Source organism: Harpia harpyja, chromosome 23, assembly GCF_026419915.1.
Source record: "Harpia harpyja isolate bHarHar1 chromosome 23, bHarHar1 primary haplotype, whole genome shotgun sequence".
NCBI classification, from domain to species: Eukaryota; Metazoa; Chordata; class Aves; order Accipitriformes; family Accipitridae; genus Harpia; species Harpia harpyja.
Genome location: NC_068962.1, coordinates 1,547,223 through 1,563,412, shown reverse-complemented (window position 1 = coordinate 1,563,412; position 16,190 = coordinate 1,547,223). Strand labels below are relative to the sequence as shown.

The 16,190-nt window shown below is 53.3% G+C and overlaps 2 long non-coding RNA genes across 2 annotated transcripts; one reads left to right on the top strand and one right to left on the bottom strand.

Moving 5' to 3' along the window:
• Positions 1-452: 452 nt before the first annotated feature.
• LOC128135538 (uncharacterized) lies at positions 453-1,887 on the top strand. The gene is made up of 2 exons (XR_008233107.1): positions 453-632; positions 1,569-1,887. It is a non-coding gene; the product is annotated as an uncharacterized LOC128135538 (long non-coding RNA).
• A 3,743-nt stretch (positions 1,888-5,630) lies between these two features.
• On the bottom strand, positions 5,631-7,201 carry LOC128135613 (uncharacterized). Its single transcript, XR_008233167.1, has 4 exons — positions 7,171-7,201; positions 6,877-6,970; positions 6,137-6,211; positions 5,631-5,737 (listed from the first exon to the last, which is right to left on the bottom strand). It is a non-coding gene; the product is annotated as an uncharacterized LOC128135613 (long non-coding RNA).
• Between the last annotated feature and the right edge of the window lie 8,989 nt (positions 7,202-16,190).

Genomic DNA, 16,190 nt, shown 5'->3' with positions numbered 1-16,190 from the left:
AGTCTAAAGTCAAGGATTTTTCAGCTTCTCCTGCCCAGCCAGCGAGAAAGCTGGAGGGGCACAAGAAGTCGGCACAGGACACAGCCAGGGCAGCTGACCCAAACTGGCCAAGGGTGTATTCCGTACCACGGGACGTCCCATCTAGTATAGGAACTGGGAAGGGGGCGCGGGGAACTGCCGCTCGGGGACTAGCTGGGTGTCGGTTGGCGGGTGGTGAGCAATTGCACTGCGCATCATTTGTACATTCCAATCCTTTCGTTGTTGCTGTTGTCATTTTATGAGTGTTATCATTATTAGTTTCTTCTTTTCTGTTCTATTAAACCGTTCTTATCTCAACCCACGGGTTTTGCTTCTTTTCCCGATTTTCTCCCCCATCCCACTGGGTGGGGGGGAGTGAGTGAGCGGCTGCGTGGTGTTTAGTTGCTGGCTGGGGTTAAACCACGACAAATATTCACAAAAGTGGCTTGAAGGTGCCTGAGTACGATCTTCCCAGCGAAGCTACGGGTCCTTTTGTTCTGTCCGGGTACAGTGGCTACAAGCAAGTCCAGTTCCCACGAGGGAGGCTTTTTGCTTTTGACTCTGAGGGCAACTATATGTTGACGTGTTCTTCTACTGGGGGAGTCCTTTTTAAGGTAAGTCTGAGAAGTGACGGGGAGTACTCTTACACATCCATACAAGCTCTTGTTGTTACAAGGCTGCAACAGCAGCTGCTGAAGTTCTCGAGCAGCACCTACCCATCCGTGCTCTGTGCAAGTTGCTGCTCAGTTTCATACAGCGTGCGTTTTAGCAGCGTGTGGTGCTTAGCAAGTGTTTGAACCCTCTGTAAGCGTTTGACTCTCTGTATGTAGCTAGAGTACGTGTGCTCCGTGTTCTTAAAGCTTAGCTGCAGCAGTTTTCCTTAGTACCCAAGTGCCTAGGACAAAGTTTTAAATTATTCTTTTTTAATATATTGATGCATGCCAGTTCAACGCAAAATGCGCGATTGTTGCCTGATGCTCGTCTTTAATCTGCCTTGTGTGCTTGCTCGTGCTATGTTAGTCCCAGCCTGATTCCCTCCTCTTGCTGTGTACTGAAATGGAATGAAGGGTAAGGCTGAATGGTTCCAAGCACCCCAATTTCTGTGCCGCAGTAACAAGCGGTTACTGATCGCTTGCCCCTTGCCTGCCTCCTCTTGAGTCAATACGCATCAGTATAAGCCATTGCAAGGCAGATTGGATGGAATTTTTACTTTGCATCTGGGGCATTCGGAGCACCCGCACTAACATGAGCTATAGGTTAGGCTTACGTGCTCTTCATCAGCGTGTGCTTTTAGCCTGCCCTGTTCAATTACTGCAGCTCAGCTGGTAGCAGACGCTGAGCTGCTTGAGACTGCGTGCTTCTGTTGTGAGACTGGAAATTTGCTTCCTCATGCGTGCTACGTACATCTCGACATGTCTCTGATTTTTCCGCTTAATTATGTATGCTGATGGGGATACGGAGTCTGTAGCAGGCTTTGGCTTCTCCTGTGGGTGCGCTGCCCCCACTGCAGAACCTTGCCTCCTTAAAACCTTATGCTTTCCTTCTTTCAGTTGAACGGTGAGGAAAAGGTTCTGGAGAGCTGCCTTTCCCTGGGAGGACACAGAGCTCCCGTTGTCACAGTGGATTGGAGCACGGCCATGGACTGCGGGACCTGCCTCACCGCCTCTATGGATGGGAAGATTAAATTAACAACCTTACTGGCTCGGAAGTCTTAACCTGGACGGTGCCGAAGGGAAAGAGCAAAAGACTTGACAAAACCAGCGTTAACTCCACAGGAACAAACTGCATGGGAGAGAAGGCAAACCACAGTCCCTCTTCTCATTGTAGCTTTTGCCTCTTGAGAAAAGTTAAATACGTTTGCCAAACCACTGTGCAGTAGAATGCTGGTATGGGACCGGATCAGTGGCAGCACTGAAAACTAAGTCTTCACTGATCCATAGTGGCAGCTGGACCCGCTCTGTTAGGGAGTCTTGAGTAGCATGTGGCTAGAAGGCTGCTGGGATCACGTCAGGGGTTCTGCAGAAGAAGGTGAGGTTGGGGGAGGCATGCATGAGGCAGCACAGTGCACGGTGGTAAGATGACTCAAACTGGAAAGGCCAGTGCAAAAGCAGAGTATTCTTTCAGTATAGCATTTGTTGTTGTGCTTTTATTTTTTTTTGTTTGTGTGTGTGTTTGTTCGTTTGTTTTTTTCCCCCATAAAAAGAAAATACTCCCTTGCACTTGATTCCTGTGCTCTGTTCAGTTGTTGCTGCAAAACATGGGGAGGGTGGCTGGGGCAGGGATGTGCTAGGAAAGTCTCCTGCACGGCGAAAAGACCCTTGGGCTTTCACCAGGTGCTTCCAGCACTGACACCCACACACGGGGGGGAAGCGGTGCAAGACATCCAGGAACAAAAATAATTGCGTGCGTTTGGATGTATGGTGTTGCCTTGGGATAGATGCCAGCTACCAACTAGAGGAGAGATCCCTAGTCAGACTTTTTGAAAGGCTTGTGTCGGAGTTCAGAAGCTCCGTAAATGCCTGGCAGCTACCTGATGGTGGATAGGAGGAGGGGGGGCCAGAACCAGTCTGGTCATGTACAGTGCTCTCTGTCACTGGAGCTGTCTGTCCCCCTGCACCCCCCCAACATCAGGGGAGGTGCTGTGCTCGGGTGTTGCATAGTCTTTGAGTGGACGGCTAAGCAGCCAGCTCTCATCTGCTTGCCCATTGCCGTCGAGCTCACCGCTGCTTACGTTCTTGGCCTTTCTTGGGAGTCTGCGGTACTGTTGTTCCTCGGCAGAGCTCTCACTCTCGATTATGTGGAGAACGGGTCCAATTTGCCGTCTGAAGATACCTTTGGTATTTTCCGAGAGCCGTTTTGGCTTTAGAGCCCGGACATGTGTTAGCATGTTGACGGCCGATTGGCCGGAGAGGAGGTGGAACGTTATTTCAGTTTGTCTTTGCCCAGCGTGCTTTGGCGTATTTATGAAGAGTGGTTTGTCAAGGCTGTAATGCCTAGCTAGCCGTCTCCTTGTGTTTGAAGAGGTGGGGACTGGGCCAGGTGGACCTCCCTAGCTGGCAGCTCCCACTGCTGCCCAGCCAGACTGGGAGTGTGATGGTTCTTTCCTAGTTCCAGCTCTCAAACTGGGGGCTGGAAGTCAACTAAGTCGACGTCGGCTAACTCGACGGCCGTTCTTCGCTGGTGGCATCACACCTCACGCCATGGCTGGGCGTCTGAGAAGGTCGTTGCCGTCTTTGTGCCCGGAGATGCTGGGTACAGTCTGCCGTCGTCTTTTGTACGCGGTCAGACTCTGGCAAAAAGCTCACTGAAGCAGGCGGGAGGTCTGGCCGAAGCAAACGGGGCCCGCAGCGCGACATCCCCAGAGCGCCGAAAGCACGAGCGTCGTCGCGGCGGGAAGGGGCCTCGTCTCGTCTCCCCCCCCCCGCCCTGCTCAAAGCAGGGTCAGCCAGGGCCACGTCCAGGCGGGAGCGTCTCCAAGCACAGAGACCCTACAACCTCTCTGTGGCACAAAAAAGCCACCGGTGGGCTGAGCTGGAGCCTCCGGCCTCACCCCGGGGGCCTCCGGCGCGGGAGGCCCCCCGAGGCGGAGGCGGAGGCCTGCAGGCCCTGCCCGAGCTCCGTCATGGCGTCCCCGTCTCCAGCTCGGTCTCTCCCGGCCACGGACCCCAGCCCGCCGGCCGCCTCCCCGTGGCCCTGCTTGGCCACCACCGGGCTGTCTCCGACCCCGCTGGCCGCCACCGGGCCTGAGCCCCGGCCCGGCCTGGCCCGGCTTCTCGGTTCGCCCTCGGCGCCGCCGCCTCCCCAGGCGCTCGTTCGTCCCTGCGGGCTCTCGGCTGCCTTCCCCGGGGACGGCCCCGCTCCCCTCGCTCGTGCGGGCCGAGGCTGGGTCTGCCCCGCTGGCTGCGGGGACCCCCTTCGGCTCCCCGTCCCTGAGGGAGCAGCGTGCCCGCGCTGCTCCCTGACAGCGGTCCCTGGCCGCCCTCGCAGGAGGAAAGGTTTTTCCTCGGGTCGAGGTGGGTTTCTCCCTGCTGCGGCTCGTGCCCGCTGCTTCCCGCCTTTCCCCTCGGCAGGCTGCAAATCCGCCAGGTCCCGGTGGGATCTGCAAAGCGTCCGTGGCTACCGGGAGCTCGCCCACCCCCTTCTGCCCAGACCGGCGGGAGGGTTGCTCTAGAAAGGAGTCTGGCGACCGATGATGAGCAGTCGCTCAGCGCTGGTCCCTGGTCTGAGCACCGCCACGGTTCAAGCCTCCGCAGAGGGAAAGGACACGGACGCGTGCTCCCCGTCGGAGATGTCTGCAGGACTGGGGGTCGTTCCGAGCGAGGGCAGGGAGAGGTGTGCTGACTGCCTGCGTGGGAAGGGAGCCTGAGCGAGCCTTCAGGAACAGGACTCTCCTCGTCCGGACGCGCTAGGTCCGAAGAGCTCCGGCTGTGCAGCAAAACTAAGACCCGTACGAGGTGGCAGAGTTTATTAAATACCAAACTGCGACAGAACACTTGTAATTAGGGGGGGGCGGGGAGGGGGTGGGGGGGGTGCACAGGGTGGAAGGCAAAGGTTTCCAGGCTTCACGCATCTCCCCTGGGAGCACTCTTTTCTGGCACTGGCACTTCCTCCGCTCTTTGTGCATCTTCTCATCGTTAACCGCGTTGGAGGTTCAGCTGTGACTGGAAATCCGTAAGGTGGGGGGCCATCGAGACTGCATTCGTCACCTGCAGACAGAGTATTGAAATGTATTAAAATCTCAGTGTGTGGTGACCAGCTCCGCTGTTCTTGCTCAGGGCCCCCGGCACTGCATGCTGGTCAGTGAGGCCATTGCTGGGACTCCTGGCTCGTGGTTTTTACCCATCACGACAACTACATCTGTGTTCATCAACATCATCATCATCTACTGCCACAACAGGAGCAGGAGCATCAAGAGCAGTCAATCACTTGCAAAATACAGCCAAGAGATAATTAGCAGCGCGGAAAAAAAGTATAGGAAAAGAATCACACGGGTTCTAGCAGAAAAGAATAATCGCCTCAAATCCACCAACCAAACCAGAGCTCAGCTTTCTTCTTAGTTTACCAATTTAGTTAGTCAATTCGGAACAACTTACTTCATCTCTCGCCAGAAACTGAGCTGGGACTTTCTCCTTCGCGCTGCAGACGCAGTCAGGGTTGTCGAAGACATCTGCAGAAGCATCTTCAACCTGCACAGCAAATTAGTAAGGAAAGCGTGAAGCAAAGCAGCAGTCGGCCTTTTGCACACACTCTTACCTAAGCAGCACAGCCCCGGATGGCTTGCTTCATCTGTAATGTGCTTGACAAGCCAGGAATTACTGAGAGCAGCCAGCTCCCCAGCACCACCCAACACTTGGAGGGCCCCAAATTTCTCTGAACAGAAGAGGACAAGACTTCCTTCCCACCCAGGAGAAGTGCAGGCAGCCTGCATTTGCAAGGCCTTTTGCAGCTTTTTAAAACCATAGGCTCATGCACAGAAGCACCTGGCAAGATCGAATGCGAGGCTTGAATTTGCTCGCAAACGGTTATGCACATGCTTTTACACTAGGGTTCAGTAAAGCTTGACTTCTCCTCAGTGTGTATTTCTTTAAAGCACTAAAAAGCCATGCCTGGTCTGTTCTTCCTCCAGCGCGGCGTTTCTTTTCCACGCTTCATCCGGAAGCGCTTCCGATCGGCATTGCGTCTTGCCCAGCTTCTTTACTTCCTTGCTTTCACTGCCACGCTTTCAAAATAGAAAAGATGCATCACACACAGAGCACAGGAACAGGATCCACACGCAGAATGTGCAGCCAGCCTTCTCCACAAAGGAGAAAACATGTATCTCCCAAGTCCAGTCTCCTCTCACAGCTCTCACCCACAGCTGTCCCTCCTGTCCACAGCACACAGCCTACCCATCAAAGGAATCGTGCTGATGAACGCAAGTGCCCGCATGTTGTCTACCGAGCAGATGCAAAACACAGTAGCACCAGGGGAATGAGGAAACGTATAGACTTTTCCCCTGAGGGTGTCCTGCCCAAAAACCTGGGGGATTCCCCGCAGCCCACCTGACCTTTTCATAAATTACCTGCCCACGAGAAATTCAAAGACTAAAACCAGTCGTTCCCAGAAGCTGTTCATATACCTGCCGACGTCGGTGTTCCTTTGCAGTCCGTGTTGTCCGAAAGCCGGTTACCGAGTCCTCCAGGCCATTATGAGACTACAGCAGCATTAAAAGAAGAAAAAAGAAGTCACACTAGGACTTCCCTGGCTGAAGGTCATACCTCACGGCAGCGCCAACCAAGCATACAAAATATGGCCTATGGAGGTGTCATTCCCTTATTAGTTGCAGCCTTTCATCTTTGGAGGTCTTCTCGTTGCATTACAGACCTACACCTTCTGGCCAAGGAATCCATGGCCACTAACATGGGAAGGTGCCCAGAGTACAGGCCACGGAAGAATTCCTGTCCCAGTCTGATGATGCCAGTCAGGCCTCCAGGACTACGTGCTCACCACCACCAGAGCCCAAGGAGTGTCCGCAACCGAAGGCACCAAACCCCTCTACCGCAGGACTGTCTGAAGTGCTGCCTGAGGTCTCAAGCTCACGACTGGTCTAAAGCAGAAAATACTTAAGCCAGTGCATTGCTGTCAAGTCCTTAACAACGATGGCATTAAGAAGGACTTGCTATAGTCTCACGGAACAACTCTCAAAGCCAGAAAGCTGGGGGAATGGGCCAGCAGGACTTTCAGAGCAGCCTGTAGTCAGTAGAACAGAGAAACTGATCTCTCCTAGGCTCTCCAGGAAAACCTCATCTTAAAATTTCCCACACAGATACAGAACTAGGCTCTGTAGCTCACGAAAAGGGAAGGCTGTGAGTAGCTTACTAAGGCACAGGCTTGCAGTTTTTTCCAAAGGGCTTCGATGGTCTTTGCTTGTTGCTGGACTGTGGTTTCCAGCCTGGCCTTTTCACCTTGGAGCCTGGAAAAGAAGGACAGGCCTTATCACAGGAGGCCACAAGAGCACAAATCCCCAAAGAAGAATGTGAAAGAACCTCATCTAAAACAAAAGCGTCTTTGAAAATCGTGTATTATTATCTTGCTGGGATGCAAGAAGACAGTCCTGTTGTTTTCGCACAATCGCAGAAAGCGAAGCCTTGCTCCACTCTGTTACTTCCTTACCGTCGTATGTGGTCTTCCAGCTCTGGGATAGCTGCAGTTCCAGAAGATGTGGTCAGAAGGTCCTGCAGGTTCCTGGAAGTTAGTTCCCTCTCGTTCCTCCTGATGGCATCCTTCAGGTACTCGGCATAACACTCAGTCCAGATATGCTGTTCTTTTAATTCCTGCAGCTGTCAAACCACAAGAAGAATCGCCGGTAGTCAACTTAGGTTTGATAAAAAGGAGTGGACTGCTCTGACTCTCATGTCGACTCTCAAAACCCATGTTACTTCATCTTTTACACTGGCCCCTCTCCTACGTCTAAAATGATTTCCTAAAGCGTTTCCTAATCGCTGCCACAACGCTCCTCCTCCTCTCTCAAGGACTCCAAACACTCTTTGTAGCCGCTTGTTGGCTACTCCAACACGGTTAGCAGCTCCTCCTGCTCCTAAAGTGACTTTGCAGCTCCATAACAATGATGACGTGATGAGGAACTGCAAAAAAGCGTGAGCACAACACTCCAGCATGCCTACTCTTTCTCTGTCAGCACACACTCCGCTTTGCCGAGCCAAAGAGAAGCAGCAAATACACGTGATCCGTGAACCTTGAGAAGCAGCTGTTTGAAAGGAATACCCCCCCCCTTCTCCAATCAAGGACAAAGTGACTTCACGGTTAGTGGCCTTACTAATTGTAGGCGCCAGGCTTATAAAACAAGGCGAGTCAATTACATGTCACTCGGTCTGCTCCTGTTGCAAAGGTGTCTAGCGTACTAAGACCACCTCAGTGCAGCCCTCCGCTCTTACTTCAAGTGGTGCAAACAGGCAGGCACCCAAGGCAGCAGTGCTGTTCCCTCCCATCCCGCTCATCACAGCGAACCGCACACTGAACCACCCTGGGTTACACAAAACCCCCAAGAAAGGATCAGGTCCCCGCTCTGGTTTGCTACAAAAAAGGCCTGGGCCCCTGCCAAGAGACAAGAGACAGGCTTTCTCCATACCTTAGCTTTGGAACGGTACAGTTTCTTCTGCAACTGCAGTTTCTGTTCCTGCAGGTACACGCTGTAGCACTTCACAGCTTCAGGTGAAGCTTCTGTGAGGGAGCTCCTTTTGAGAGGGTTGGCGAGCTCCTGCCACGGCTGCTTGACCCATGTCTAAAGAAATGGTGTTCCATGAGCATGGAGAAATCAGTGAGAAGATGACAACACGAGAGATGCTTTTACTCATGGGATGATATCATTAGCTCGGCCTTCAGGGTGGCCAGCAGGTCGAGGGAGGTGATTCTGCCCGTCTACTCTGCTCTCATGAGACCCCACCTGGAGTAATGCATCCAGCTCTGGGGTCCCCAGCACAAGGAGGACATGGACCTGCTCAAGCAGGTCCAGAGGAGGGCCACAACAATGATCAGAGGGCTGGAACACCTCTCCCGTGAAGAAAGGCTGAGAGAGTTGGGGTTGTTCAGCCTGGGGAAAAGCGAGCTCTGGGGAGACCTTACTGCGGCCTTTCAAAATAGAAAGAGAGAGAGAGACTTTTTACTAAGGCCTGAAGTGACAGGACAAGGGGCAACTGTTTTAAACTGAAAGAGGGTAGATTTAGAGTGGGCATAAGGAAGACATTTTTTGCAATGAGGGTGGTGGGACACTGGACCAGGTTGCCCAGAGAAATTGTGGCTGCCCCATCTCTGGAAGTGTTCAGGCTGGATGGGGCTTTGAGCAAGCTGATCTAGTGGAAGGTGTCCCTGCCCATGGCAGGGGGGGTTGCACTAGATGATCTTTAAAGGACTCTTCCAACTCAAACCATTCTATGCTTCTGTGACTCAGTGAATTCAAACATAAGAGATTTTGGCCGCCACCAGCAGGCAACTGTCTCAGCTGAGCATATCTACAGGATCGCCAGCTCTTCGTGAGGCTTTCTCTTTCCTAATACACAGAAAAGGCTAAATATTCTTCTCCTTGGAATAGAGGATGAGAGTCTGCGCACGTGCTTTCGTCCAACCCACTGTTTTCCCTCTTTATGCAGCCCTTCGGCTTCACAAAGGGAACAAAATGAGGTGCGAAATACACCTCAGGTCCGGATTCAGTCACCTCCTCTCAGCAGCGTTCCAAAATGAACACAGTAGCAAGAACAGATCTCTGTACACTGACTGGTTCTATTTATGGATATCTGCATCAGCCTCTACTAGAGTCACCTGTCTGTCGCCTTGAAGGTCGGTTTGACATGAAGCATCCTTCTTTAGCTGAAGCTCTTCTCTCTCCGGTGCAGAAACCTGAGCAAGTGAGAACACAGACAGACAGACCGTGGGGAAAGGAATCCCCAGCAAGACTGCAGCATCGCACTGCATTGCAGCACCGGGGATACGGGAGCGTGACTTCGGCATTACCTCTGGAAAACAAAGTAACTTGCTCTCAGAAGAGTCAAAACCTCCCTCTTACCTGTGCTCCTGCTGCTGGGAAGACACCTACAAAGGAGGCAAGAAGCGAGACGCTGCTGTGAGTGCTTATTTCACTCTGCTTCTCCCCATCTGCTTCACCGCAGAGAAGCTTACAAAGGTAACCATTTAGTGCGTCAGGAAATTACCGTTGCCGCTCTCCTCTGCAACACGCTGCACCCATGCTTCACGTCTGCATACAGGTGGAAGCCGCACGACGGCCGATGCTTTCGCTGGAGCTTCGCAATCCGACTGCGTAATTGAAAAGACGTGCGTGAGAACTGGCACAGACTCCTCCTCAACCCGTTTCCACGCACAAAGCTCCCACTTCAGCCAACACCCGTAACGTGGTATCAGATGATGGAAAGAACGGAAAGGGCAAACACCACCGGCGTGTTAGGCATCTCTGTTGAGCAGGGCTTTCAAAAGGGGCCGACTTACCCCTGCCCAAGGCAGAGAGGACCTAGGCAGAAGCAGCTAAGCGTCTAGAGTGTAGGCCCTATGGGCAACCATTTGACATTGACTCTATGATTCTATGAATGTACCTGTCACCAACCCTGGGGGTATTCAGAAGAGGTGTAGATGTGGCGTTTGGGGACACGGTTTAGGGGTGGGTTTGGCAGTGTTGGGTTTACGGTTGGACTCGATTATCCTAAGAGTCTTTTCCAACCTAAACGACTCTATGAATCTACCTCAGAATCAAAAGGGGAGTCATCATCTTGCTGCTGTGCTCCTGCTGCTGGGAAGACACCTACAAAGGAGGCAAGAAGCGAGACGCTGCTGTGAGTGCTTATTTCACTCTGCTTTTCCCCATGTGCTTCACTGCAGAGAAGCTTACAAAGGTAACCATTTAGTGCGTCAGGAAATTACCGTTGCCGCTCTCCTCTGCAACGGGCTGCGCGCACGCTCCCTTTCCATCTGCAGCAGGAGGCAGCTCGTCGGCCGACGCTTTAGTTGGAGCTTCACAATCCGACTGCGTAATTGAAAAGACGTGCGTGAGAACTGGCACAGACTCCTTCTCAACCCGTTTCCACGCACAAAGCTCCCGCTTCAGCCAACACCCGTAACGTGGCATCAGATGATGGAAAGAACGGAAAGGGCAAACACCACCGGCGTGTTAGGCATCTCTGTTGAGCAGGGCTTTCAAAGGGGCCGATGTACACCTGCCCAAGGCAGAGAGGACCTAGGCAGAAGCAGCTAAGCGTCTAGAGTGTAGGCCCTATGGGCAACCATTTGACACTGACTCTATGATTCTGTGAATCTACCTGTCACCAACCCTGGGGGTATTTAGCAGAGGTGTAGATGTGGCGCTGGGGTACACGGTTTAGGGGTGGGCTTGGCAGTGTTGGGTTTACGGTTGGACTTTTAAGGGTCTTTTCCCACCTAAACGACTCTATGAATCTACCTCAGAATCAAAAGGGGAGTCATCATCTTGCTGCTGTGCTCCTGCTGCTGGGAAGACACCTACAAAGGAGGCAAGAAGCGAGACGCTGCTGTGAGTGCTTATTTCACTCTGCTTTTCCCCATCTGCTTCACTGCAGAGAAGCTTACAAAGGTAACCATTTAGTGCGTCAGGAAATTACCGTTGCCGCTCTCCTCTGCAACGGGCTGCGCGCACGCTCCCTTTCCATCTGCAGCAGGAGGCAGCTCGTCGGCCGACGCTTTAGTTGGAGCTTCACAATCCGACTGCGTAATTGAAAAGACGTGCGTGAGAACTGGCACAGACTCCTCCTCAACCCGTTTCCACGCACAAAGCTCCCGCTTCAGCCAACACCCGTAACGTGGTATCAGATGATGGAAAGAACGGAAAGGGCAAACACCACCGGCGTGTTAGGCATCTCTGTTGAGCAGGGCTTTCAAAAGGGGCCGATGTACCCATGCCCAAGGCAGAGAGGACCTAGCAGAAGCAGCTAAGCGCCTAGAGTGTAGGCCCTAGGGGCAACCATTTGACACTGACTCTATGATTCTGTGAATCTACCTGTCACCATCCCTGGGGGTATTTAGCAGAGGTGTAGATGTGGCGTTCGGGGACACGGTTTAGGGGTGGGCTTGGCAGTGTTGGGTTTACGGTTGGACTTTTAAGGGTCTTTTCCAACCTAAACGACTCTATGAATCTACCTCAGAATCAAAAGGGGAGTCATCATCTAGCTGCTGTGCTCCTGCTGCTGGGAAGACACCTACAAAGGAGGCAAGAAGCGAGACGCTGCTGTGAGTGCTTATTTCACTCTGCTTTTCCCCATCTGCTTCACTGCAGAGAAGCTTACAAAGGTAACCATTTAGTGCGTCAGGAAATTACCGTTGCCGCTCTCCTCTGCAACGGGCTGCGCCCATGCTCCAAGTTTGTGTGCAGGTGGAATCCACACGCCGGCCGTCACATTCATTGGAGCTTCACAATCCGACTGCGTAATTGAAAAGACGTGCGTGAGAACTGGCACAGACTCCTCCTCAACCCGTTTCCACGCACAAAGCTCCTGCTTCAGGCAACACGCATAACGTGGTATCAGATGATGGAAAGAACGGAAAGGGCAAACACCACCGGCGTGTTAGGCATCTCTGTTGAGCAGGGCTTTCAAAAGGGGCCGATGTACACCTGCCCAAGGCAGAGAGGACCTAGGCAGAAGCAGCTAAGCGTCTAGAGTGTAGGCCCTATGGGCAACCATTTGACATTGACTCTATGATTCTATGAATGTACCTGTCACCAACCCTGGGGGTATTCAGAAGAGGTGTAGATGTGGCGTTTGGGGACACGGTTTAGGGGTGGGTTTGGCAGTGTTGGGTTTACGGTTGGACTCGATTATCCTAAGAGTCTTTTCCAACCTAAACGACTCTATGAATCTACCTCAGAATCAAAAGGGGAGTCATCATCTTGCTCCTGTGCTCCTGCTGCTGGGAAGACACCTACAAAGGAGGCAAGAAGCGAGACGCTGCTGTGAGTGCTTATTTCACTCTGCTTTTCCCCATGTGCTTCACTGCAGAGAAGCTTACAAAGGTAACCATTTAGTGCGTCAGCAAATTACCGTTGCCGCTCTCCTCTGCAACGGGCTGCGCCCATGCTCCAAGTTTGTGTGCAGGTGGAATCCACACGCCGGCCGTCACATTCATTGGAGCTTCACAATCCGACTGTGTAATTGAAAAGACATGTGTGAGAACTGGCACAGACTCCTCCTCAACCCGTTTCCACGCACAAAGCTCCCGCTTCAGGCAACACGCGTAACGTGGTATCAGATGATGGAAAGAACGGAAAGGGCAAACACCACCGGCGTGTTAGGCATCTCTGTTGAGCAGGGCTTTCAAAAGGGGCCGATGTACACCTGCCCAAGGCAGAGAGGACCTAGGCAGAAGCAGCTAAGCGCCTAGAGTGTAGGCCCTATGGGCAACCATTTGACATTGACTCTATGATTCTATGAATCTACCTGTCACCATCCCTGGGGGTATTTAGCAGAGGTGTAGATGTGGCGTTCAGGGACACGGTTTAGGGGTGGGTTTGGCAGTGTTGGGTTTACGGTTGGACTCGATGATCCTAAGGGTCTTTTCCAACCTAAACGACTCTATGAATCTACCTCAGAATCAAAAGGGGAGTCATCATCTTGCTCGTGTGCTCCTGCTGCTGGGAAGACACCTACAAAGGAGGCAAGAAGCGAGACGCTGCTGTGAGTGCTTATTTCACTCTGCTTTTCCCCACGTGCTTCACTGCAGAGAAGCTTACAAAGGTAACCATTTAGTGCGTCAGCAAATTACCGTTGCCACTCTCCTCTGCAACGGGCTGCGCGCACGCTCCCTTTCCATCTGCAGCAGGAGGCAGCTCGTCGGCCGACGCTTTAGTTGGAGCTTCACAATCCGACTGCGTAATTGAAAAGACGTGCGTGAGAACTGGCACAGACTCCTTCTCAACTTGTTTCCACGCACAAAGCTCCCGCTTCAGCCAACACCCGTAACGTGGCATCAGATGATGGAAAGAACGGAAAGGGCAAACACCACCGGCGTGTTAGGCATCTCTGTTGAGCAGGGCTTTCAAAAGGGGCCGATGTACACCTGCCCAAGGCAGAGAGGACCTAGGCAGAAGCAGCTAAGCGTCTAGAGTGTAGGCCCTATGGGCAACCATTTGACACTGACTCTATGATTCTGTGAATCTACCTGTCACCATCCCTGGGGGTATTTAGCAGAGGTGTAGATGTGGCGCTGGGGTACACGGTTTAGGGGTGGGCTTGGCAGTGTTGGGTTTACGGTTGGACTTTTAAGGGTCTTTTCCAACCTAAACGAATCTATGAATCTACCTCAGAATCAAAAGGGGAGTCATCATCTTGCTGCTGTGCTCCTGCTGCTGGGAAGACACCTACAAAGGAGGCAAGAAGCGAGACGCTGCTGTGAGTGCTTATTTCACTCTGCTTTTCCCCATGTGCTTCACCGCAGAGAAGCTTACAAAGGTAACCATTTAGTGCGTCTGGAAATTACCGTTGCCGCTCTCCTCTGCAACGGGCTGCGCGCACGCTCCCTTTCCATCTGCAGCAGGAGGCAGCTCGTCGGCCGACGCTTTAGTTGGAGCTTCACAATCCGACTGCGTAATTGAAAAGACGTGCGTGAGAACTGGCACAGACTCCTTCTCAACCCGTTTCCACGCACAAAGCTCCCGCTTCAGCCAACACCCGTAACGTGGTATCAGATGATGGAAAGAACGGAAAGGCAAACACCACCGGCGTGTTAGGCATCTCTGTTGAGCACGGATTTCAAAGGGGCCGACGTACACCTGCCCAAGGCAGAGAGGACCTAGGCAGAAGCAGCTAAGCGCCTAGAGTGTAGGCCCTAGGGGCAACCATTTGACACTGACTCTATGATTCTATGAATGTACCTCAGAATCAAAAGAGGAGTCGTAATCTTCCTCTTCTTGTCCTCCTGCTGCTGGCAAGACACCTACAAAGGAGGTAAGATGTGAGACTCTGCTGTGAGTGCTTATTTCACTCTGCCTTTCCCCATCCCTCAAGCCCTGCATCCAATCAAGAGGTTATCATTCTTCTACAGGCCAGTGATTTGTCTTCATCACCTCCTCCACGGTGAAGGATCCTACCTGCTCCGGTCAGTGTAGGGGTGCCCAAGGGAGAGTCAGCAGTCTTCCCAGAGCAAGAGCTGTCAAGCACTGCTGGGCCTTCTGTGCCTCCTGCAGAACATTCTCCCCTCATTTCACAGCCGGTGTTTTGCTCCAGTTGCTTCTGAATACTATATACAGAAAGGAAGGAAATGCATTTGTTAAAAATACCCCCCCGCTTGCATACACTCTCTACTGGAAGAGCAACAGCCATTCATGAGCCATCCGAGCCATATTCATAGCCAGCTGGTAAAGGGTAACACCCACACCCAGCGACACCTTGCTGCACGACTACTGGAGGCTGAAATACTCACTACAGGCATGTTCGTGCTGCAGGTGCTTATTCTTGTCTATGGAGTATCTCAGCCCCACTGGTTACAGTCTCATCCGACAAACCCCCTCTCCATTTTGAGGGCCATTGAGATTAAGACAACCCTTGGCAGACTGACATCTCACTACAAGGCTTCTACCTCAGTGGGATGCTACACTAATGCTGCAGCTACTCTTCCCGTGAAGCTGGGGTAACGTCTCCTCAAACCCAGTCCTGACTTTGAAGGGCTTAAGAAATTCCCATGGTCAGCCAGAGGACCGGAGAGTTTAGAGAGCTCCTAGTTGGGATATCAAGAGGCCAACAAAGATTGTGGTTGCATGGCAAGCACTGCAGGCGCTAATACATTGTAGAGGTGTTATCTTCTAACAACCTTGGCTGAGGGTCAGGTGGGGCTCTGGAGAGAGACCACTTTCAGGTTTGCTGCATAAGCAGAACTAAAACCAAAAAAAACCCCCCAAACAAGAAAAGAAAATACTAGAAACGTGCTCCAGACCAAGGCTGCTATGCAAAGTGGTGCATTAGCACAACAGGGATGCTGTGCCAGAAGCCGGGAGGGAAGGAACGAGCATCTTGTTTTGCTAGAGCAATCCTCAGACGTGCTTTACTCCTAAAGGGGTTTTTACTCCACAGTTTACCCAGGCACCCTTCTCTCCTGCTTCCCATCGATACAAGGGCGCTTGCCACCGGGCTGGGCTCCGCCGGGGTGGCCGGCCGGAGGCTTTTGCTCCGGGCGCCGCCCGCCCCTTACTGCTTCTCCGCGTCCCGCCTGTTGATGCGGAATCTCTTCCTCCACCAGTGCCGCTGCAGCCGCGCCAGGTCACCTCCGGCGGCCGCGCCGTGCAGCCCGCCCCGGGGCTTCTCCCGGACCTCGGAGGGCTCGGCGGCGCAGGGTCCGGCATCGCCGTCGGAGGGCGGCGGCCGCCGCACCCTCCCCAGGCAGCACGAGAAGAGCCGCTGCATGCCGCCGCGGGGATGGCGCCCGGCGGGCTCTGCCGAGCCCCGGGCGGTCTCCCCGAGGCCCAACCGAGCGAAGCAGGGGCGAGAAGAGCCGAGCCCCGAGCGCCGGCCGCCGCTCGGCAGCTCCGGTCGCTCCCGCTCCGCACAGGACGCCGTCTGCGCCGGCAGGGGGCAGCCTAGCAACGGGGCGTCACACAGGGGGCGCGGCGGCCGGGGAGGAGGGGGCGGTTCCAAGGGGGGATTCCACGGGGG